Source organism: Callospermophilus lateralis, unplaced genomic scaffold (genome assembly GCF_048772815.1).
Source record: "Callospermophilus lateralis isolate mCalLat2 unplaced genomic scaffold, mCalLat2.hap1 Scaffold_309, whole genome shotgun sequence".
Classification (NCBI taxonomy): Eukaryota; Metazoa; Chordata; class Mammalia; order Rodentia; family Sciuridae; genus Callospermophilus; species Callospermophilus lateralis.
The window spans coordinates 589,643-615,363 of record NW_027513711.1 but is presented as its reverse complement, the minus strand read 5'-3'; the positions used below and the strand labels follow the sequence as shown (position 1 = coordinate 615,363).

General features: G+C 34.7%; 2 pseudogenes; both read right to left on the bottom strand.

The window, feature by feature from the left end:
* Positions 1 to 23,955, bottom strand: part of LOC143390103 (F-BAR and double SH3 domains protein 2-like) — a 138,325-nt pseudogene extending 114,370 nt beyond the window's left edge.
* LOC143390126 (S-formylglutathione hydrolase pseudogene) lies at positions 4,542 to 5,364 on the bottom strand (annotated as a pseudogene).
* Positions 23,956 to 25,721: the final 1,766 nt, after the last annotated feature.

Below are 25,721 nucleotides of genomic sequence, written 5' to 3'. Positions count from 1 at the left end.
AAAAATTTCATTCTCTCTCTCTCTCTCTCTCTCTCTCTCTCTCTCTCTCTCCCTCCACTCTCTCTTTAAAAAAAAAAAAAAGAAAAGAAAATAGATGAGGACACAGACACTCTGACAGCTAGTGAAATCTGTACCTAGGCATTCTTGTGTCTAAAAGATTTCTCAATTTAAATGTCAAACACAGTAAGTATCATTAAGCAAACCCACATCTATAAAAGTTCCTTGGGTTCTCAATGATTTTTAGGAGTATAAAGAGGTCTGAGACAAAAAAAAAAACTTAATAATCACTGGTATAGGCTGTTGACAGTCAATGAAAAATTGGGAAAATGTACAGAATATATTTTATATAAGTTAAGTGATGACTCTATTTATACTTTGAGATTTTCTTCCTTCAATCATTGTCAAATAAGGACATAAACTTTAAGGTTTTCCCCTTACATTTCTTAGTAAAAATGTGCCTTACATAAAAATGACAGAGATAACATGACTTCCTATCAACTTCTGGAAAAGATGATTGAACAAATACCTTCACAATGTAAAAAGGTAGAGGTAATCATCAGGAGTCATCATAGATTAAATAAAAGTCAAAAAAATGAGACCATAATGGACCCTATCTATCTATCATCTATCTATCTATCTATCTATCTATCTATCTATCTATCTATCTTTGTGCTGGGGCCTAAACTCAGGGGCACTTAACCACTGAGCCACATCCATAATTCCGCAATTATTTTTAACTTTTATTTTGAGACAGGGTCTTGCTAAGTTGCTGGGGGTCTCATGGAGTTGCTGAGGCTGGCCTTGAACTTGCAATCCTTCAGCCTCAGCCTCCAGAGTCTCTAATATGACAAACGTGTGCACTATGCCTGGCTTCATTTATTTTTTAAATATTTAAAGTTACTAGACTGTAGATCTGCCAAAGAAATGAAATATCCTCGTTCATCAGGCATTAGTGGAAATGACCCTGGACAAAATGTAGTACTGCAAAGTGGTTAGAAGAAAGTACATGGGAGGTAGGCTGGTGTAATCCATGGTTCAGCTGTGTCACTGCCTGCCTGCCTGTGTAACCTGGGCAAGATACTTATCTTTTTTTGTTTCAATTACTTCTTTGATAAAAATAGGGATAATGATAATAGTATCTATTCACAGAAAATTGGTAGGTTAATGAAAGTAAATAGTTTAGATGAGCACCTGACATATACAGAGTGATCCATGTGTACTTTTTATTAAGTCTGTCTTTGTTTAACTGGTATATCTTAAATATTCAAAAGAGTACCAGGTACTAGTAGACTCTCAACGAATTTTCTGAATTCATAAATGTCTAAGCACCTTATGATAATAATATGATAATAATAACTTTTACATTTATTGTGTGCTTACTGTATACCGGGTCAAGGTAGAAATGCTTACTATACTTTACCTCCCTGAATACTCCCAAAGCAACTAGGATACTTACTAGCAGCTTCATATTATATACTAGTTATCAGAGGCTTTCAGAAGGGAAATAATTTGCCTATGTTCACAAAACTATTTAAGTGATAAAATCAGGAATCAAACAAAACTTGCCTTGCTTTAAAACTTTTCTTCTTTAGGCAGTATGTTATATTTGATTGTGAACAAGATTTAACAGAAATTGGATTAGATGAAAACTCTGTACTGTTGATAGGTTTCACCACAAATAGATTTCATGCATTAATATACTTAACAGATACATATGTTGGTACTATGCTAAGCTCAAGCAATACAGCTGTGAGCAGAAAACACATAATTTTGTTTTTAAGAATTTGTAGCATACTAAGGGCAGGAGGTAAAACAAAAAACATATAATCAAGTATACAATTAAAGTTAAGAAGAGTATTAAAAATCGATGCTAGGAGAATATAAAATAGAGGAATGTAATATAGTTTGAGGAAGGCTTTCCTACAGAAATAGGTTAGAACTATGTGTGAACCCTAAGACTTAAGAAAGTGTGCCTAGTGTATGTAAGGCCCTGGGTTAGATTCCCAGCACTACAGGAAAATGCAGAAGTTAAGAAAGTGAATGTGAATGACAGTAGAATGAATTGGACATTATTACCCTATGTGCACATATGATTACATGACCTAATGTAATTACATGACCTGATATAGATGTGTGACTCTACATCATGCACAACAGACGAATGAGAAGTTATACTCCATTTATGTATGATGCATCAAAATGCATTATAATGTTATGTATGACTAATTAGAACAAATAAAAGTTAATTAAAAAAAAGTGAATGTGATAGTGAGGAGGCACTGGTATAGGAAGGAGATTGGTATGGTTGAGAAACTAAAGAGAATCACTCATTGAAGGGTAAAGAGTAAAGGGAGAGATCTGAGAGGAGAATAAAGAGTCAGACAGGTAATAGTTAATAAGTGAAAATAATCCAAATGTTAACCAACTAATGAATGGGTAAATAAAACGTGATATATCATTATTCAATCATAAAAAGGAATAAATAGTAATACATGCTACAATATGAACTCTTGGGTTCAATTCCCATTACCAAAAAATACGTGTGTGTGTGTGTGTGTGTGTGTGTGTGTGTGTGTGTGTGTGTATAAAGAACTGAAAATTGGAACTCAAAATATGTATTCCATGTTCATACAGCATTTTTCACAATAGCTAAAAGGCAGAAGGAACGCACATTTATCAGTGGATAAATAAACAACATATAGTATGTAAATACAATGGAATATTATTTGGCCTTATAAAATAATGAAATTCTGACATATACTACAACATGGATGAACCTTGAAAACATTACGCTAAGTGAAATAAGCCAGACACAAAAGGATAAATTATAATTCTACTTATATGAGATACTTAGAGTAGTCAGATTCACACAAAAAAAACAGTGAATATGATGAGATATCATTCTTGGGATTGTGTTATCATAAATGGCAAGAAAAAAGAGATTATCTGGGTAGGTTTAACATAATCACACTAGCCCTTTAAGAGCAGAGCGTTTTCTCTAGCTGGCAGTAACACAGGAAGTAAGAGATTCAAAGTGGGAATGCATGAAATGGATTTGGCATACCATTGCATTTTATTGTATGTTAACTATACTTCTCCAAAACAGATTTTTTAAAAACAAGTTAATTTCTTCAAAGTTCTTACTCTTGTCACCCTATATATTACTCTCTTTGATGGATACAATACCTTTAATTATTTTTATGCCATGCTAAGCATTGAACCCAGTGCCTCACATGTAGGCAAGTGCTCTGACACTGAACTACAACTCCAGCTCTATATGCTTCTCTTAAATAGTTCTATGAATGCTCAGCTTCAGTATCCCTCACTCACTGTTGATTCTCCAGCAAAGATACTCAACTCAGAGTCAAGCTACAATGTCTAAGCCCATTGTGATGAACTGGCCACTGCAGGGTATAGATTACTAGGTTCTAATTTACATTTTTGAAAGATTAATTGGTAAATTCTAGAATGAAGATCATCTAGATAAAACTTAAAATTTACAAGAAATTTGTTAGTTGGAATATCCTTTTTTAGAACATTTGTTTCCAAACTATATTTCAAGGAACTGTAGTATTCAGCACAACACCTCAGGAACCACAGAAAGAAGTAAGGGAAGTGGCACAGGCAGGTGAGAGGAGTGGGAAACACACACAAAGAGGAACACGCTCTCAAGTTTTACAACCAAATAGCTTTCCCCTTCATCTGCTTTATGTATAAAGATTCCATATAGGAGTCTGAAAATATTTGACTCCTAAAAATATTTTAAAACAACTGTTTTTGAAGTTTGATAAGACTGGCAAAAGACTCTCTTTGTGTCACAGGGAGCCAAGCATAATATGATCAATATAGCAGGAAAAGGATCTACTGTGTCATATTCCATAAGCCCCTGGAGAGCTGCTCCAGAGAATCATAACCTTCTTATTTGTGGCTCACTGATGGCATGGATCCTATCCAATTCATTTTTGTATCATCAAGCGCCTATCACCAAGTAAAAACTCAAGTGCAGAGTTGAGTGGTTACTACACAGAAACCTAAAATATATATTATCTGGCCCTCTATAGAAAATGTTTTCCAACTTCTGTTCTATTATAAGGTATAAATAAAGGTCTAGAGTACAAGTGAAAATGGAATTACTCCTGAAATAACAGAATGTAATTATAGCTGTTGTTATCAAGAAAAATGGTCAGTAGGGTTGATAGTGGACAGAAGAAGTCACAATGGAAGAAAAACAAGTAAAAACTAAGCTCCAGAGTACTGTTGTCCAGTAGCGCTCTGAGACAATAAAAATACATCTGCACAGTCCAATATGGTAGTCACTAGCCACATGGGTTTCTGAACACTTAAACTATGGCTACTGTGACAATAAAAAGAATTTTAAAATTTATTCTTTTTTTCAGATTTTATATATTTATTCAGGAGACTCAAGTGTAGAATGAAGTTCTTTTGGCAACATGAAATCCAATGTTTCAAAATTTTTTCCTCAGCGATTCTGTTTATTATAACTTTTATAATCCTGAAGAGATTTTCTTATCAGAAGTTTTTCATGCATTCAGGTATTTTGCATAATGATTGATTATAAAGGTTGCAATGAAGTAGTAGCTATGATCATAGCCCTCCTATCATCTACAAACAATAGAAATTTTCTTTTCTATATAGGCAGCTATGAAATTATCAGGGAGTAAATGTCCATCTAGAAGAAACTGGTCATTTTCCCTTGTCCAACTGAGAACCTGGACAGGACTTCACAAGATGGGTTGCATCATATTCCTTTTCTTTATTTTGATCTGTTCCCAAATATTTACTAAATGTTTTGTGCTCCATGGACACAGCACTGGGTTGCAAACTGGAGCAAATGCTGACACAGTTTTGTATTTTCTGGGATTTTTCAAAGGACAAATTAGAGCTCCTTGACCTCCCATAAAGTGGCCAGAAATAGACATCCACTGGGGGTCCACTGAAAAACGTATTTATGAGTTGGGAAGCTTCTTCGTTACCTAAGAGTACATTCTGTAGTTACTTTTCCAAGAATCTTCAGTGATATTCACATAAAACCCAGGCAACAGTGCGGACACCCCAGCTCTCCACCTTCTCCTTTAGTATTACAGCTATGAGGGCTGGTATCTGGGAGCAAATGATAAGGCTGTGTTCTGAGGCAGCCTGATAATAACTAGATTTTGATTTAAAATTGTTCTGTGCAAATTAAACCAGGCAACCAATGTAGTACAGGGCACTTTCCACTTTCTGCCTTTGGTGGTAAGTAGACAGAAAATTTCATTTTGCAGTTCAGATCAACACTGTCATGTTCAAAATGTTCTGCAATACCCCAAAGCACTTGTTGCTGAAAATCTGTTTCAACGCCATTCTTCTCCTATTCAACTACTACTTGCTCTGTGTGTGTGTGTGTGTGTGTGTGTGTGTGTGTGTGTGTGTGTGTGTCTGTATGTCTGTCTGCAGCAAAGGGCAGACGATCCTCTGGTAGTGATAGCTGTAGAGATGGAAGGACTGAAGAGGCAAATGCCAAGAGACAGTAGGGCCTCAAAACAGCCACCTGGCTCATCCTCACTTGGGCCTGCCCCCTCAACATAATCCCACGGCTTCACCCTCCTTGGGCCCAAAATTTATTCATTTTTAACTAATTTACATAGTCACAATGTACCTAAGGACTGCCATATTGGACATTACAGTTTCTAAGCCCTGATCATCACCTGATCCCTAGGATGGGGTGATTACTGGTGGAAACCATGGGGAGAGGGGGGGAGGAAATGAACTGCTTCTAATTTAGAAAAGTTTCTGCCACAGATGGATAAAGCATAATAAATATGGATAATGTTAAGGACAAGATTGCAGGCATATTTAAGAACTGTATAATATTAGCAGAAACTGGGCAAATGATTATTCTCCCTAAGAAAAGGGACTTTCAAAAAGTATGTAAAACAAGAGAAGCAGAAAGTCAAGTTTGAAATCTGGGGACTTCCATGCTTATTCATTAAGTGAAATAGTATTACTACATGAAAGAGAAGTATACCAGCTAGAGATGGCAGAGATACCAGAAAAGCCAGAACTCAAAATAAAAAAGATGAGAGCTATACAATCTAAATATGAATGAGGAAGACTTTTTGGAATAATTAATGCTTAGCTAGAAGAGCCAGAAATGGAACCTGAACACCAATAATATTTTTCTCTTTATTGACTACTCCCCCCAAAAAGAGTCTGCAAAAGATACACCAAATTATCATATTTTCTAGATATTATATGTCAGATAAAGTTTTTAATTACTTTGCCCAATTATCAACTAGTCCAGACATGTTTAACTTTCAATGAGAACAAAAAACATTTGTCTAGAAATAAGCGCCCAATATTATTAAGCTTTTAAAGTCTTTCATTAGATTGACTAATGCTATCTTTTCTACTCTGATGTACTGTGCCTTATTTTTCTTCATCCAAACCACAAAGAAAATATTGTATGAACTCTTAAAAAGAAAAATATTTTACAAGATCATGTTATTCAAAAGAACATTTAAGGAACAACTATCTCATTTTCCAGCAGCCAGTTAAGTTGCTCTCTATAGATCTGATTAAACTGGTTATCTCAGGTCCACGGTTTAGCAATAGATTTTTAGTTTGAAGATTAAAAAAAAAAAAAAAAAAAAAAAACCACTAGCCTGACAACATACAGACACAGAGCAATATATATTTAGTATTTGTTCTAATCAATACTTGCTTAAGGAATAAAAAGTATGCCTTGGGGAAGCTGTCCAAATATTTATATTTCGATAGAGACATGATCATCATTTTAAGAATTATTAGAACAGGAGAGAATGTGCAATGTTTAACAAATAATTTTATACTATAATTCTCTCAGAATTCATGATATTCACTATATACTACTATATTCACTATATACTACTGCTTATTATATTGTTTTTTACTAACAAGGAATGGTATGGTGGTAAGAAAACACCAGAGTGTCCAGGAAAGAACACCGAGACCTTAAGTCCTGGCTATAATATAATAACTGGATGTCACTGAGTCTCTGAGGTTGATCTGTTAAATAAGTTTAATAAATAAATTTATTAGGAAATTATTATAAAAACTAAATAAATAATGGTTTTTAAAGCACTTGTAGTATCTTATAATGCAAGGCACCTAAATAGTTGCTCCATTCTCACTCCCAAGCACTGAAGTCTCTTTTACACTCTCCTTCCCATAAACAAAACAAGAGTTATCTACAATATACTAGAATTTCTTTTATTTATTTTGCATACTGGGGATCAAACCCATGGTACTCTACCACTAAACCATATCCCCAGCCCTTTTATTTTGATGCAGGGTCTAAATTGCCAAGACTGGCCTCAAACTTGGCAACCCTTCTGCCTCAGCCTCCTAAGTCACTGAGATTCAGGCATGTGCCACAAGGCCCAGCTAGAACTTCTGTTATTTAAAAAAATAATGTAACTTGTATACCACGCTTCAAAATGAACAAAAACACTTTCATCATCTCATGGCTCCTTATGGAAGCCAAAAGAAAAAGACAATGCTCCATTTAACAAAAAAAGAAAAAAGAAGTCCAAAGAAACAGCATCATGTAAAGAATTAGTGATACCAGCCCTTCTATTAGACGTGCCAGATTTGAATTCAAGCTTTATCTAATTTCTTCATTTACCAAGTAAATGATTTATCACGTGAGGATTAAAACAAGATTGGTTATTCATTCATTTGTTCAGTATGTTCAAATGTTCACAAACATTTCTCATGCATTAAAAATATACTGAACTAGGTAGAAAGGATAAAATCTCTAATAAAACAACCAACCACTATCCTTATGGAAAGTATAGGTAAATGGGAGACAAGGTACTCATCACGTAGTCATAGATCTAAGTAAACTGCAACTATACTATGTGCTACAAAGATGAGATAAACCATTTTCATGGTTGGGAGGAGTGACCAGGTCAGGGAAGTGTTCTTCAGAAAACAACCCAAGGAAAGAGATCTGAAGAAGTGACTTCAGAAGACAGCAAAGGGAGGGTGTGTATATTGGGCAGGGGGGTAGGGTGAAGTGGGAGTGGGGCGGGGTGGGATGGAATGGGGTGGGGTGAGGGGAGGGGGGATGAGGGGAATGAGGGGGGTGAGGGGGGTGAGGGGGGTGAAGGGGGGGTGAGGGGGTGGGGTGGGGTTTGACAAATTCAAGAGGAACCAGCTAAGAATATCAATACTGGGGCTTCCCCCATAAATGTTCTACCAGATTACCTACAGTGAAGCTCCAATTTGACAAATCCTACCTCAAACTAAGACAGATACCATATAAGCATATACAAGCAGAAGTAACTTGAAAGTTAACTGTATTACTGATAGCACTGGAGTTAAAAAAAAGTCAATATATAGTCATATTCCTTAGAAACCTTGTATAAAAAAGGAAGATTTAGGGAACAAAAGGAATAATTAGACAATAAAACTATTTTTGAAAAGTTAAACGTTCAATAAAATAGTTGAAGAATTCTCTCAGGAATAGAGCATAATAACAAAAATGGAAAATAAGAGAGAAAATAAATTTTAAAAACCAGACCAGGAGACTCAACACATTAATAGAAGGAGTTCCAGAAAGAGAAAAACAAAGGGAAGAAGTAATCCAAGAAATCCAAGGGTATACTAAGAATAGTCCATAATTTCTAAAAACGAAAAGCAAAAAATGAAATGAGACACAAGAATCCAAGAACCAGGATGGCTCTGAGTTCTCAAGCCATATAGGAAACAGGAAAACAATGGATTATGGATTCTGACATTTGCAAAAACAGTTTTCAACCTTTAACTGTATACCCAACTATAAGCACAGAATAATGACATTTTCATAGATACAGCACCTCAAAAAAACTTACTTTCTATACCTTTCTCAAGAAGGTACTAAGAAAAAAGAAGACATATGATACAAAAAGCTGAAGATCCAGAGAGGAGACAGCAAAAGGAGATCTCAGGACAACTTGCTAGCATCAGACAGAGGGCAACTAGTGGCGTGTAACTCCAAGACAGACATGATGAGGTATCATCACCAAGATCCCAACAATTGTCAATATAGCAGCAGAATTTAAGAACTATATGGAGAAAATAGAATAATCAATTGTTTTGGTGCCAAAGAAGGCAGAAGGGATGAAATATGTTCCAAAGCCAAGACCAAAGATCAGCTTTGCAATAGAAAAAAAAAACTCTGGTACTTAAGTCTTCAATACAAAATCCTCTGCTTCTAAACTGTCCATATAATTTAAGAAAAAAGATTCTAACTAGGGCATTATCACCTTAACATCAACTCAGAACAATAAGCATTTCTAAATAAGGTACAAAACTGTGGTCAATTCAGTGAGGGAAGCCAATAGAGTGATGGATGGGAGTTTTCCAATACTGCAGATCCACAGAATTAGCCTGAGGAAGAAATAAGTTAGTCACACTACATTTTTAAGGATCTTCTGCCTCTATATTAAATCAATATTCTAAAATGTTTCATGAAACGAAAAATTAGAAGCATAATCTACCTAATGCTGATTAAAAACAAGCATGGGGACTTCAAAGGAAGTTCAAGAACACCTAACAATCTGACAGTTGGTCAGGTTCATTAATTTTCTCTTTGTTTTTGGCAGAGCACAGGTCCCACAAATAAGGTATTTTTTCCTGGTTTATTGAAGGACATCTTCTTTTGGTGTAGATTCAATTTTGAAAACATAGGGTTTGGGTTAGAGATATAGCTCGGTAGTAAAGCACTTACCTAGCATGCATGCGACCATGGGTTTGATTCCCTATACCACAAAACAAAATGGGTTGTCTGTTTGCTTAAGAGGTGCTAGGATTCAATCCAGGGCTTTCTACATTCTTGGTGCACATTCTTATCACTTAAGCTACCCTCAGACTAAGATTTTAGTTTTGCTGCTGTTTAAGCTAATATTAGCTCATTTTAAAATATGCATGGTAGGGGACACCTGTGCCATTATAAAAACTAAATGCTATCGATGAAGAATCAGTCAGTAAAGTAAAACAGAAAGTGAAAAGAAGGCACAGAAATTTATGTCCAAACTGGGTCTTTGATAGGCTGGGTTATTAGAATGAATATCCAAAAATATCTAAGAATATCCTCTTTGTCATCACAAAACCAGATGTCTGTAAGAGTCCAGATCCAGATACCTATATAGTTTTTGGGAAAGCCAAGATTGAAGTTTTACCTCGGCAAGCACATTTAGCAGCTGCTGAGAAATTCACAGTTCAAGGTGAAGCTTTCTCAAACACTGAAGAAAACACACAGACTCCAACTGGTACAAGAAAAGAGTGAAGAGGAAGAAGTTAATGAAACAAGTAAGGAAGCTAAGGATACAGAATTGGTCATGTCACAAGCAAATGTGTTAAGAGAAAATGCGGTCTGAGCCCTGGAGAATAACAGTTAAGAATATTATAAGTAAGGAAATGCTACAATAAATTAACAATGTATATATCTGAAAGCCAGAACCTTTTTCTGGTGTTTCAAAAGGGTAACTACATCTTGGTTTGAAATTTGTACTGTTTTATCATTTAAGAAGTCATGGCTTCTTGCTGGATGAAAAATAAAAACTGGCATTAAGCATATTAAATGTGACAGAGTTTAGCAAGTAAATGTTGTCTATGTTTCTAACAACTTTGCTAATGTTTCTAAAGCCTTAAACAGCCTCCACTTACAAATCAACGGAACATTAGATCCCATCTTTGCCAAGAGCCATCTATGAGCCATGGGTAAACTGAGCAGTGGTGGAGCCATTAGGCAGGGAAGCCTGGTATCAGGAACTCCCAATAGGAATACACTGTTTTGAGAATGCTTGATTACATGGCCCCCTGCCTAACCTACTGCTCAAGTTCTAACTCAGCTCTGGAGAGGGGAGTGACTTGCTGGAACCAGACAGCCTCTGGAAGATAGGTGCAGATTGTCAAATACCAATCAACCTGTTTACTGCAAGACCTACCACACCAAGAAAGAAGCACCAAATAAGACTCCTCCCATTAAAACCTTATCCCTGTCCTTGATATATTCCCCCTTTTTCAGTTGTTCCAGCTCCTATCAAGACTGGAAGACCCATCAGACAATCCACTTTTTAAACTCTAACCTTTAGCTCTGTATTTCTTACTGATTATTTCAGACATTTTATTTTCCCAGGTGGCTCACATCTCCTGAGCAGGAACCTGCTTTGTCTGGGTGTAAGACACCTCAATACACCTTAAGGTTTAATGAGTTACTGTCTTCATGGTTTTCAGAGATTGGCAGAAATACTAACTGCTTTTGTGCTAATTGTTTACAAAAAAGTAATGCTTTGCTATCTTGTTTACTATTATCCTAGCATGATCCTACCCTATGTGTACCTTGTCCAGTTACCCACCAATGGCAACCACGGACCTCTGGACTACCCTGATGCTGAATACCCTTAACTGTCCATGCCCCACCTGATAGAGAATAAAGATTTCAGGTCACTCCCCACCAACTTCTTCCTCTCTCAGAAAGAAGCAGTTGGAGATATCTTGTCCATTTTTTCCACAGAAATGGAAAGTAGAAATTGACAGAAGAAAAATGTTACAGGGGCCCATTTTGTGCTTTGAATATAGCCCTTGCTGCTCTAAAAATAAATATTCACAGAGACAAAAAAAATCATTATACGGACTGAGCATCTCTAATCCAAAAATCTAAAATCTGAAACACTTCTGGTCCCAAGCATTTCAGATAAGGGATACTTAATTTGTAGATTATCAGCTTTGATCTAATGGTAGACATATACAGGATATAAGGAATCAAATGCTGTGCAAAAAATCATCTTCAGTAAATGTATTGTTTGAAACAATACATTTTCCTAAAGCAGTCATGCTAGAATGAATGAAAGGCCAATTCTCAGGTAAGTCTGAAGCACTATAATAAGAGGCTAAAATATTTAACCTCTATGTCAAATACTCTTTGGGGAAAGGCACATAGAGTTCTCATCTGGATATAAAATAATTTCCTGTCTCATTATTCTAACCTATGTTCTAACCAGCAGAAGTTGCAACAGGACAAATGGCAGAAAAGGGGATTTCAGGCAATAAACAAAAAGGAAAGAAGAAATTTAAAATATATATATATATATATATATATATATATATATATATATATATATATATTGTTTGAGATGGATATAATACCTTTACTTTGTTTATTTATTTTTATCGAACCCAGTGCCTCACAAGTATTTGGCAAGCACTCTACCACTGAACTACAACCTCAGGCCCGGAAAGAAGAAATTTTGAAATAAATTACTTCTTAGTCCAGTTTGACATCCTCCAACATTCCTGCCTTTTGCTAGAGGTCTCAGGAAATGTTCCATCTTTACTTTCAAACAAGGAACTTGTAATTTCTGGATAAAGCTGATCTCTTTTCCCAGAGCCTCTGTAGTAAAAAGACTGCCTGCGCCAGTTGTAACCCCATTTTTAATTGCTGATTTCCTAAAACAAGGAATTTAACTATAGCAATATATGTGTTGAAGAGTCATTAAGAACTACCCATTTGAGAGTGCTGTGTTGAAAATATAAGAGAAAGATAGAATAATCCAATGTTTGGGTTCTTAAGAAAACAGGAAAGAAGGAGATGCAATTCAAAGTGGAGTCTGTCTGCCTGCAAGTAGAGGCAGCCTGGCAGTGGGTTAAAATGGTTTTCTTCCTCTCCCCTTCCCCCTTTCCTTTACTTCTGTGAAAGTTCAAAATAAATACAGGTAGTATAGATGAGGAAAGACCAGGATATACAAATTGTAATGCAATCTTCAGTATTTCAGAGTAAAACCCAGAGTAGATGACATCTTCATATAACCACCAGCGTTTTTTGTTTGTTCAACTCAAAAATCATCAAATATTAATGCATAATTCCACCTACTAAAGATAAAATCATGGCACTTGGAAAAAATCCAAGTTTTTTTAAAAACAAAAAATAGCCAAAATTCTGGTTAATAAGTAATTCAGACTTTCTTAAGCAATACACTATAAAAATATAAAAAACACACCTTTTTATAAAAATATTTTCATACTATATACTTTTTTTGTAAAACCTGTTTTAAAAAAATATTTTGCAGAAAATAACAAATAACAGTACAACCTAACAAAAAATAAAACTATGCTGAAATACCAGCCTTTCTCTGATAATTCAGAAGGTACTTGAAGATTCTATCTAGCTTCAATATCTCAGGAAATAGCTCAGAAGTAGTTTCCCAGCTTAAGAATTATGTCACACTTTATATATCAATCTTATCTTTTATATATCAATAATCACTATTTAGCAAATATCTTCTATGTCTAAGGAATAATGCAATCCTTTACTGTGAATTGGCTTTAAACATTAAAAATTAATTCCAAATTACTTGAAAACAAAGGTCAGTCACCAATATTGAGCACATTCTAATGAAATAGAAAGTAGCCTTTTTAGTATTCTATACTCAATCCTATGTACACAACACCCAGCTCATGGGTTGTTTGTTTTTAATGAAACAAAATTATCACAGATATTAAAACTGTATTACCTTCATAATGTTAACTAAATCTGTTTGATAGTAGCGATCCTGATGTGCATTTGCTGCTGCTAGTGTAAGAAGATAATCATTCCTTGCGTGGGTAGCTTTGGAATTACACTCAGATCGCCGGGCTTTTAACTAAAACATAATAATAAAAGGAAAAAAATCAGTGCAAACTGATACTGTATGGAAAAACAGCAAGTAATGGCTCCCCACCAAGAGTAAAAATAACAATGTGGAGAAAACATTTACATGTATGTAAAAATTATACTTCACTATTAAGAAATAAAATAGTACCTGAAAACATGGGGAGAACATTTTAAACCTTTGTTATTTATACTTAACATAATTCCAAAGTTTGCTACAGAACTGAAAAATATTTTTTTGAGTTTATTGAGATGGGAAAATAAAGGTTCTAAATAAAGGTTCCTTATTTTTGAAGACATGGGTAAATCTGGAGGTTTTAGATACTAGTATTTTAAAAATCAACAATCCAAATGTGTCAGAAAAACTTCCTGTTGGTGGGGAGTCTGGCAACAAACTCTGGTCTCTAAGCTTACTTGACAGGTACTCCAGTTTGAGGGCCCCTCAGAAAAACTCACTTGCACCAGCCCAGAAGACCTGGTCTTAAGGTATTAAGTCTGAGTGAAATGATTCTACAGTGCTTCTGAAAGCCCCTGCACTTTGTCTCTTGGACTAAGAGTTAAATACACAGACTACATGAGTTGTAACACATCCAAACCTACCCCTCAAGCAGTCTTGGGAAGCAAGCTATGTCCAGTGTCCACACCTGGGTGAAAAATCCCATCACTGGGAAGGAAAGTTCCTCACTGGGTTATTGACTTTGAAATGCTTCTGTAAAGTAGAAAAACCCCACTTCCATTCTCAAAAGACCCCAAACTTTTAAAATATAAGGTAAGGTTTCTCAATTGTGAAATATACCTTTCAAAAACTCACCTTTACACTTGCTTTTTGTAAACTGATTCTTGATTGAAAAAGACTAAGTTTAGACCTATATAAAAATAGAAAAGAATGTTTAATAAAATTATATCATAATAAGATTAACAAATGTTATAATTACTTAAAAAAATTAATAACCCTTTTCCAAGACACTGTTCTAAAGTGAATTTACAAAGGTCAAAAGTGATGCTTATTTGCCTTTATTTATAAGTTATATATATTTAATATTATAGGAAAATAAAAATACTGGGATTAACATATTTAAAATACCCTTAAAAATACAATTTGACCAAGAAAAAAATAAAAATATATTAGTATATTCTAATAAAAAAGAGTCATCAAACTATATGTTATTCCTAGTATCATATAATTCCACACACTTCAGTTCTTTTACAAAAGGTCAGAGAAACCCCAGGGCAACCAACCTGGGGAGACCAAGGTTCTCAGAGCTATGTGTGTCAGGTGGTACAACACCAGAATGCAATCTATAGGCTCTAGAAAGTCCTTGCTTTTGTTACTCCCCTCATTAAAAATGATTTGTGTTTGGGTTCTTGCCTGCCTGTGTGCCCCCTCCCTCCTAAAGGTAATCTGAACTAAGAAGGCCCTTAAGACTCTCTGTCCTGTAAACTTTTGTTCTATTTAATCTTCTCCCACTCTGGTGTTCTTACCTATCTCCCTTGATGCCTAAGTTTTTTTGGGGGGGAACTATAACCTGTCAGTCAGCAGTAGTATGCTGCTTTTACTTAAAGGCTAGAGATAAGTACATAGACAAAATCAACAGACAGATGCTAAGGAACAAGCAACAGTCCCACAGCCATGATTTTTTTGAAGCTGAAATGTTTGTCTTAACTGCAGTGTCATGGTGATTGCCACGGGAGAGTTCAATGCATGCACTGGCAGCTATGCCTCTTAGTATGAAGCAGAATTGCAGACCATTTGGGACTAGAAGGTGAAGCAGCCAGTCTGTGTACAGACACTGTGAAGAGGACAGCAAAAGTTGCCTCTTGCATTTCTAACAAGAGAGAAAACATTCAGGGATGAATATACAGTTTCCTAACTCCTCCCCACTGCTTTAAAAAAAATTGGGTCTAAGATATTTCTGTTATTTCCTGCCTAGTTGTATTCCTATTTTATGAGAATTTTTTGTTTTTATTAATCATATTTCTATTCATTTTGATGTAGGAAAGCTAAGATTACCTATATTAAGATTTGAAAGTACCTGTCAGGGTAAGAAAGACTGTGCTTGAAGCACTGTCATTTCTCCTTTTTAAATAGTCATTATCCAAATAGGCTGACCTGCACATGGATAGTCCAACATAAAATTATAGATTTAAATTTATGGCATCTGCTTCATTTGCTAATCTGCATACACTTCTTGTATGGTATTTAGGTAGGCATTAACAATAGCATAAAATGTCCTTGAAGATGACAATCTAAAAAAAATAAGGATTTTTAAAAATCACACACTATACAAATAAAAAACTATACTGTGTACTAGTCTTTACCATCTATCCTTCAAATGTTAATGTTCCTTGGGTCTCCAAATTCAAATTCATATCTCACTGTATATATGACTGCATCCCTATAACTGATGGACATCCTATAACCTTCAGAATTCAATTCTCAGTGCCAGATTCTCACATAAGAACAGATATTTGATCACCTCCCAAATATATCCATGTCAGTGTCTCCCAGGCTCTTCAGAATTTACATATCCAAAATGGAACTTACCATCTCCTTCAGACTAACCCTCTTCCTCCTGTAGTCTCTCCTAATGGGCCTATCATAGCATCCATCAAAACTATATTTACTTCAGTGCTTAGTCCCCTTCCTGATTTTCCTATCTCTGCTTAGAAAAAAACATACTCATTCTTCTTCCAAGAATCTGCCCAAGCATCACTTCTTCTATAAAGGTTCCTTTATCAACAGGCAATAGTAATCTCTCCATTTTCTATGCTTTCAAAACAGTGTTTTCAGATTACTACTCTAAGCAATTAGTGACTAGGTGAGTGTCTTTAGGTAGATAATTTCTTTGAGTTTACTATGAATAGACAAATGATGAAGTTACTTTTTTAAATCATATGCTCTAAATTCCTTGAAGGCACAAAAGTGCACCTAACTTATCTGTGACCCATAGTGCCCAATATAATGACTAAATAAATATTAACTGAATTAAGACATAGAGCCATTTTTTTACTCTGTAGTTGAATTAATTTTCCAGAGAAGTTATACACTGAAGTAAGATGTCTCACTTTGAATTTGGCCACATGAGAAGGCAGTTCCTCGTGATCAGTTCCGTGAAATAGACCTAGTCAAATACACACTTCTCAGGAATAGTCCACCCATGGCTAAATTAGGCATTTGTAGATGCTCTACAAATCTGTCAATTCTCTGTTCTAGAATCCCAGAGAGTTTAAAAGACAAGTTCCTAAAAGCCAGAATGGTACAATAATCCCAACTGAGATCTGCTAACCTCCAGATCTTATTGGAAAGATGGATTTAGTGACTCCATGAATGCATGGGAAATATTTGAATGCTCAAAAAATAAAATAAAAACAATAAACTTAAATTAGAAAAATATTAAATGTTACACTGTAATATCAAGTATTCAGTGAGTATTCATTCATCAACCCATCATACTAAATAAACTTCCCAGGAACCCCTGAATTTTCCTAAGTTGCTGACGAAGTTGCTTAAATTTCTTGCAGATAAAAGCCATTTTAGGAAGCTAGATGTGTTAGCACACACCTATAAATAATAGCTACTCAGGAAGCTGAGTCAGGAGGATAAATAGTTCGATCCCAGCCTGGGCAACATAGAGAGACCCTGTCTCAACAATGACAACAAAACAACATGTTAGAGGTAACCCCCTCCTTGCTGGACTATTTGTACAATTGTCCAAACCTTTCTGATTTTATGCCTACGAGTTTGGACTCCTAGATTTTGCAACAATCAGCACTGTGAACAGAAGTCTTAGCTCTCCTGATCACAAGCCTCCTAAGTTCAGTTCTATAACACAGGTTTCCCACCCCCCCCACCAATATTTATCACACTTCCTCAAAGTGTCATTGCAAAAATCTCTATCGCTTGATTGGTATCTCCTATTACCAATTGCCAGTTCCTTCCTTTCCTTAATAGGCTCAGGCTAGGGTGGTGGCTCTAAGGTAGACCAATTGCCTAGTGTGCATGAGGCACTGGGTTCAATCCTCAGCACCACATAAAAATAAAATTTTAAAAAAAAGTCTCAAAATAAAGGACTATAATTCACATATATTGAAAGTAATATTGACAAAATTGTTAAAGCATACTTTAAAAAGTAGAAATATGAGAATTACATGTACAATAAAAAACAGTGCTTGGGATAGGGTTTTAAAAGGAGGTCAGTGCTCTTGTTCACTTGATGTGCCATTGTTCCTTCAATGACACCTTGAGATATCATAGGGATTTCAACTATAACTGAATTTTAGAGTCTAGCATGATAAAATGAGGCTCTTAAACCCTACTTTCTGATATCATCATGACTTTTACTAGACTCTCCATAAGTTTTCAAGTCTGTAAGTACAATGTTCATTTATCTTGTCTAAATATTCAATTTAAAGGTCAGAGATTCCTACTTTGCCACTTTAACAGATAAAAACCAGTCAATATAAAATGAAAATGGGACCTAAAGTACATAACATATGTAGAACAAATGAAACCAACACAACCTAAGAACAAATCTATATGCTATATAAACAAAAATCAAAGTATTAATTAGCAAAAATAACATTTAACTGCATAATAATTTTCTCAGAAATATTAAAATACATACTTTGCCTCAATGTCAGCTTTCTCTCGCACTGCATGAGCCATCTGCTCAGTCTCAAAGTACTTCTTTTTGCCTTTAGCCAAATCTTTCACTGTCTCTTGTAATTCAGTTTGGATCTTTGTCAACTGGTCCATACATTGTAAAATACAAAAGTGCAATTATTACAATTTTTAGTTTTCAGGCTGACAGAAATGAGTTTGTCTGAAGGACCATGCATTATTCCTTCAGGATGGAAACCCAGGAGAAAAATCAGCACTTTTAATGACTTTCAAATTGCAAATTAGAATTCCATGCACAGCTGGTACTTCCATCTCAAGTACTGTGTCAAATAGTGTCACAGTTTGCCTAACATTTAGGTAAGGCATAAGAAGAGCAACCATAAAAGGCTTGCTGTTGCAGATATCATGGCAATAAAGAAAAAAAAGAATAAACCAATTCTGTTATTTCTTCATAATCAATAGTCTCCTTTTTCTAAGTTCTAAGAAGATAAAATGATTAAGAGCTTAAGTAGTCTACTAAGGTAAATGAATTATATGTATTTTTCTGTAAAACTGTTTAAATATTGAATTTCAACAGTTTTTTGTTATTTTTACTTATTTATTTTTGAAATTCTAGGTTCAAATCTAAATCTCTTTAAATCTGATAACACTATAATGGATATGGTGGCAGTTTACAAATTCTAAATTATTAGACAAATAATAGCCACAATTCTTTCTTTTATTTTTGTGGCACTGGGGGCCAAACAGAGATTTGTAGATGCTAATGATGTGCTGTACCACTGAGCTAAAACCCAAACCCCCAAATCACAGTTATTTCAAGGAGGGTAGATAAACTCTAGTATAAATGAGAAAAATATGGACAAAGGCACTACTAAGTAAACAGAAGAATGGCAAAAAGCCTTATGTTACTGTGGATCTTGTTCTGATTTAAAAGCAAATATTCACATATAAAAAATGATCCAGAAGGGGTTGGGGTTGTAAGTCAGTGGTAGAGCACTCACCTAGCACATGCAAGGCCCTGGTTTCGATCCTCAGTACCATATAAAAATAAATAAAATAAAAGCAATTGTATCCAACTACACCTAAAAATAAATATTTTTAAAAAATGATCCAGAAAAGATTATGGTATTATTCTCATTGTAATTTTCATTATAATCTTAAGTCCTTCATAATTATAATGTGTCTGTTTATTCCCAAGTATACAAAAGAAAACTGCCAAAATAAAGAACATTATAAAAAGAACATTAACTTTAATGTTATAGAGGGAGAATATTAAGTTGAAACTGGTTCTCATGGTGACAGAATTTGAATTAGCCTATCTTCCTATAGTCTGGAAAGTGTGAAAATTGGACAAAGCATACCCAGGTCTTACAGAATTGAGACCTAGAAGAGGACCACACCTACATAACTCTCCACTCAACCTGACTTTCCCTCCTTTTAGGACATCTGTTGAATCATGGCACAGAAATAGGATATAAACAGAAAATAGTATTCTTACTCTGTTCTGTGGAGATAGTCTGTAGTTCAGGGGATGATGAAAACATCAGGAAGGCATCTTTGTAAGGCAAAGATCTAGAAAGAAGGATATTACAGAGAGGAGCAAGTTCAAAACACTACATGTGATTTTCCCTTGAGTCATCTGTTGATTTCTAATAGGTATATGGAGAATGAAACGCCAAGAAATCCAGCAGATAAAAGTAGCTAATGACTGGTCATAGATCAGAAGATCAGAGTTGCTGTATGATGCTGAGAAGAAAAGCTAGAGTTCAAGTTTTGTCAGAGTAGAAAGGTCTTGGAGTAAGCATCCCGCACTTTCAGTTAAGACCAAAGAAGTAAAATAGATCACCCCTAAAAACACCCCCAAAACCAGACCTTAACAGGACAAAGGTCTAGCATTCTATCTGCCTGCTAAATATCACCATATTTGGAAATAACATCTTCAAGAACCTTCACATGTTTGATCCACAATGTTCAGCATGGTGAGGCACACTAAAGCCATAGACCAAATAATGAAAACCAAGAAGATCAGCATACAATAAAAAAGAAAAAAACACATAGTGATTCATTTAGTGGAATTATGAAACAGATTAGGAGCACATGGAAAACAGGGAGAATTACAACTGAAAAATGGAATCTAACCTCCAAAAAGTCACATTAAAACTCTGTAACTGAAAAAATATATTAAGATTCCAAAAGATAAGTTTTTAAAATATTAGGAATAGAAGAACCGAGAATTAATAAATAGCCAAATAGACCAATAGAAGTATATATAGAAAAAAGGGTAGAAATACAAAGTAGAAAAAGTATAAAAGAAATATGGACAGAGTCAAAAGGTCTAACAAAACAAAAGTCATAATAGAAAGATAAAAAGAACAACAGGCTGAAAGATTTTTTTTTTTTTTTTTTGGTACTGAGGATTGAACTCTAAGCCACATCCCCAGCCCTTTTTGTATTTTTTTTAAAGACAGTGTCTCACTGTTGTTTAGCACCTCGCTAAGTTGCTGAGACTGGTTTTGAACTTGCAATCCTCCTGCCTCAGCCTCCCAAGTCTCTGAGATTGTAGGTGTGTGCCACTGCACTGGGCTAGAGGATTTTTGTATTGTTCATGAGGTAGTAAAATATTAATTCAAGGTAGATTATGAAAGTTAATTTGGGACTAAGTTTGGGGAACAGTAAAATTACTAAATCAAGGTAATCTAATAAATTAGCATATTGAAATCTCTAAGGTAATTACTAAAAGAATTATAGTATTATAAAATTAGGAAGCTAACGGTGGAGGAAAAATTTATGATAAAAATATAAGAACACTCAACATCATTAACCATTATCAAAATTATAATCAATGAAATAGTACCTCACAACTGTGATGGTGATTAAAAAAAAAGTGGGGGGCTGGATTTGTGGCTCAGCAGTAGAGCGCTTCCCTAGCACATGTGAGGTCCTGGGTTCAATCCTTAGCACCACATTAAAAAAATAAAATGTAAATAAAATAAAGGTATTGTGACCAACTACAACTAAAAAAAAAACAAGACAAGTATCGGCAGGGTTGTGGAGAAACTGGAAGCTTCGTCATACATTGTTAGTAGGAATGCAAAATGATGTAGCCAATATGAAGAATCATTCTACTAGTTTTACTACAACTTTTGGAGAAATTGAAAATCTGGGATTGCTATCCAGAAGATTTCTAAATGTGGCATTCTGGGGACCAACAAGTGGAAGGAGTTACTAAAAGATGAAACCATTGGAGAATGCAGAGCTAATGGAAAGAAAGAGTGAGTTCTACTACCATCATCTGAGCCCGCCTTGGATTTGCCAATGCCTGAATAAGTCTTGCAGTATTCAGATATATAAAATAATACAATCTCATTTTGGCTTAAACCAGTTTGAAATAGGTTTTGTTATGTGCAATCCCAGGTTCATGATAGTTAAGCCCATTGTATAACATTCAACAACTGCTTTGTAAACACAAATGCCATTATTATCATCTATATCATGATACAAGTTAATTCCTATCAAATCTCAAATATTTTTCCCCCCCAGGAATGTTGTATAATTCAGGTCTGAATCTATCCACCAGTGGAAAAGCAAAGAAGTAGCTAAATTTTTTTCAAGATATTCAGATTTTGGGGGCTGGGTTTGTGGCTCAGCGGCAGAGCGCTCTCCTAGCAAGTGCGAGGCCCTGGGTTGGATGCTCAGCACCACATAAAAATTGGGACCCATTGAAGAAGTTGTGGCAAAAGCTGATAAACTGGCTGAAGAGCATTCATCCTGAGAGATCCTCTTGCCAAATTTAAGCACTCATCCAGTGTATTTTCCCCTCTCCTTGCCTTTAATCCTAAAAACCACAGTTTTCTGTGTAGGCCACACAGAGCCTGATTGAAGATTATGATTCTGTTTGAAGAATATTTAAGGTTTCCAATAAAATATACACCCCTCAGGGGGGAAAAAAAAAAGATTCAGATTTTGAAAAAAGTAGAACTTTTCAGTAATTCAGTTAGATTTGATAAATACAATGGCAACTTGAACCACAATATTTCTGCCTGATTAGCAAGTTAAATTGTATTATTTCTCTGTTCTTCCCTTCTATTCCTTTTTCTGCATAATCAGATACATACACATACATGAATGTACATTTTCTTCCAACTTAAGATCATTGATGAGTGGTCACATAGTTTAATCACATAGTCTACAATGAACAAGATAATTTTGGGCAAAGATAAGCATAAACATTTTTATACAAATGTGTTAAAAGTACTCTACATGGGAGGAATAGATGAATTCTAGATGGGGAAGAGGAGTGGGAGGGAAAAGGAGTGGGCAGGGGATTAGAAAGATGGTGGAATGTGATAGACATCATTGTCCAAAGTACACGTATGAAGACACGAATTGGGTGTCAAATAGTTTATATTCAAACAGAGATATGAAAAATTGTGGTATATATGTGTAGTAAGAATTGTAATGCATTCCGCTGTCATTTATTTATTTTTTAAAATCAATTAAAAAAAAGAACTATGAAAAAAGTGCTCTTTTTTAAGAGGTTAAAATTTTATATATACACATATATGCATTTAACACACTTATTTTATGCAACTGAAATCATCTTTGGCAAACAAGAAAATTAGTATTTTTACAAATGACAATCAGAATTGGAACAATGGATGGATTCTGAAATATTATTTCCTTAAATAATTGCTTTACTATTCTGAAGTATTAATATCTCTATTAAAAAACTTCAATAACTGGGACTGGGGTTGTGGCTCAGAGGTGCAGCACTTGCCTACCATGTATGAGGCATTGGGTTCGATCCTCAGCACCACATAAAAATAAAAATAAAGATGTTTTGTCCACCTATAACTTAAAAAAAAAGTTATTGATTTAAGACCTTCTTAAAAAAAACTTTAATTTCTTATTAAGTATCATGATAATCTCCATTTTTATTAGTCTCTTTCCAAAAAGGACACAATTCAAACATATACTTTCAACAGCATACTATAACAATCACATAAGATAATGATATTTTTCCTATGAATTTTAAATTTCTGGATAATCAAATAAATAGGTCCTTTTGAAAAAAAACTTTACTTATGTATATCCTACACAATTCAACTTTAGAGTACACTAGACTTTTAAAAATAAGATTAATTATGCAAAATGGCACAAGTTGAAACTGAGGCTAATTAATACAAACTGTTCTCAAGATATAGTGGACTTAATAACAATTATTTTAATATACATCCAACTGTACCATACTGTGAAACTATACAGGTGTATTTACTTGAGTTATATTTCTAAGGAGTATTTACTGAACTTTCCCAATTTCCATGAATTCAAATTACACTCAGCTTTATCAGTTAATAAAACATGGTTGAGAAATTCTAGTAAAATGCCACCCAAAAACATCTGTGACCATATTTTTAAAACATTCAAATTTTTAAAAGCAATTTAGCATAATTTTACAGACTGCAAATGTAGCAGTGAGGTATTAAAATATATAAAAGACACAAAAAAAGTGGGAACATACCCTTTTTAGTTGCTGTTCTTTAAAGCTTCTCACAGTCCTGGCAGGCTCAGAAATGAAGTTTTTATAATTTTCATATATATTGATCCGAGACTGGGCTACCTGCATTGTTCCCTCGAGAAAGGATTTCCAAACAGGATACATGCTCCTAAATTCAAAGAGGGACAGAAAAGTATTAGGCAGGAAAATGCAAGAAAATCTAATCTTTTGCTCACTGTCAAACACTGACAGAATAAATATCTTCTTCAGAACCATAAATGTGTATTTATATTGGCTTCAAGGCAATATTTCAGCATACAGAAAAGCATGGCATATACTCTACCCCACTATTATTCAGCAATGGGGAGTAAAGGAATAAAAAGATTACAATTTGAGACAAAGCTAACACTATAAAAATAGTGAATAATTTAGACTTTTCAGGACTTTCACTGTCACAGGGTCATCATTATGAATATCAGATTTTATTACTTCATCATGGTATTCTATTTTATAGACTCAGATTTAGAGAGTAACTCTTGGTCATACAACATGGTAGTATAGAAATAAAGATGAAGATTGGTTAACTCTAAATTACATTCTCTTTCAACTATACTGTCTTACATAAACCCATTTGGCTAGAAAAAATGAATGTCATGAACAACTAACTGCTTATATGCTTGAGAAAGTCCATTTTGTCAAACAAAAGGAATCTCTGATATTGTTGCTCTACATCAGTCTCCGATGTAATGTGCTCAGCATCACACTGTGCTTTGAAGTCATTCCAAGCAAGTCCCACCACCGTGCTTGATAAATGTGCTCAGCAATCTCTTGGTAAAGTCAAAAAATTAATTCATCTTTTGTTTTTTTCTATCAATTTCCTTTTCAAACCTTCTCTCCTAATTTGTTAAATGCCTAGCCAATCCTCTTATTTTCCTCCATTAGCCATAATGTATCTTATAACTCACCATAACAATGGATGATACTTTGTATTTTAAAATGTGACACCTATGTGTAGTGAAATTTTAGTAATTTTAATATTCATCTCCTGAGATTTCCCTCCTAGTGTTCAAATGGATTTTCTACTATAGCAATGTGTGGGACCATATACTACAAAATATGCTAGCTATGGGTCAATAGAAGACAGTGTAAAAAAAGAAAAAGAAAAGTTGCCTGGTCCCTATACTAGTTAGAACTTAAAAAAAAAACTTGATAAACTATAGTTTTTTAACCAAGGAGTCTTAGGGATCTGTGCATGTAATACACCAAATCAATAGAGAATAAAATATTTGTTTATTTTGGCAGATATATCACCATCCCTTTGGAAAAACTTAATATGTTGCATTAGCAAAACAAAACAAAACATCAGTATAAAAGCATTAATGAATTAACAACAGCAAAACTGGTGTCCTCCTTGGCCTTTCACAGCAAATGACTTTTGAGGTGAACTCCTAAACAGTCCAAATAATTGATTTTTCCCAGAGAGTGAAGTGAAAGAAAAGTTCAATACTATGAAAAGTTCAGCAACTATTAATCTATACTTAAAAATATATTTTTTGGGCTGGGACTATAGCTCAGTGGTAGAGTGCTTGCCTAGCATGAGTGAGGCACTGGGTTCGAGCCTCAGGACCACACAAAAATAAATAAACAAAAGGTATGTGTCCTTCTACAACTAGTGTGTGTGTGTGTGTGTGTGTGTGTGTGTGTGTGTGTTTGTGTGTGTGTGTGTAATGCATTTTAAAATCAAAATAAAATGAAAAGCTAACATTATGAATTCTAACAGAGGAAGGGAGGTCTTGGCAAAGGGAAGGAATTCTTCCCTCAGTGTAGCACCTTCTTCCCTTCACCCTTTCACTTGGGAAACTGCTGTTCACTCTTCAAATCTTAGTTTAATTATACCTTCCTCTGAGAAGTCTTTCATAATCACCACCAGG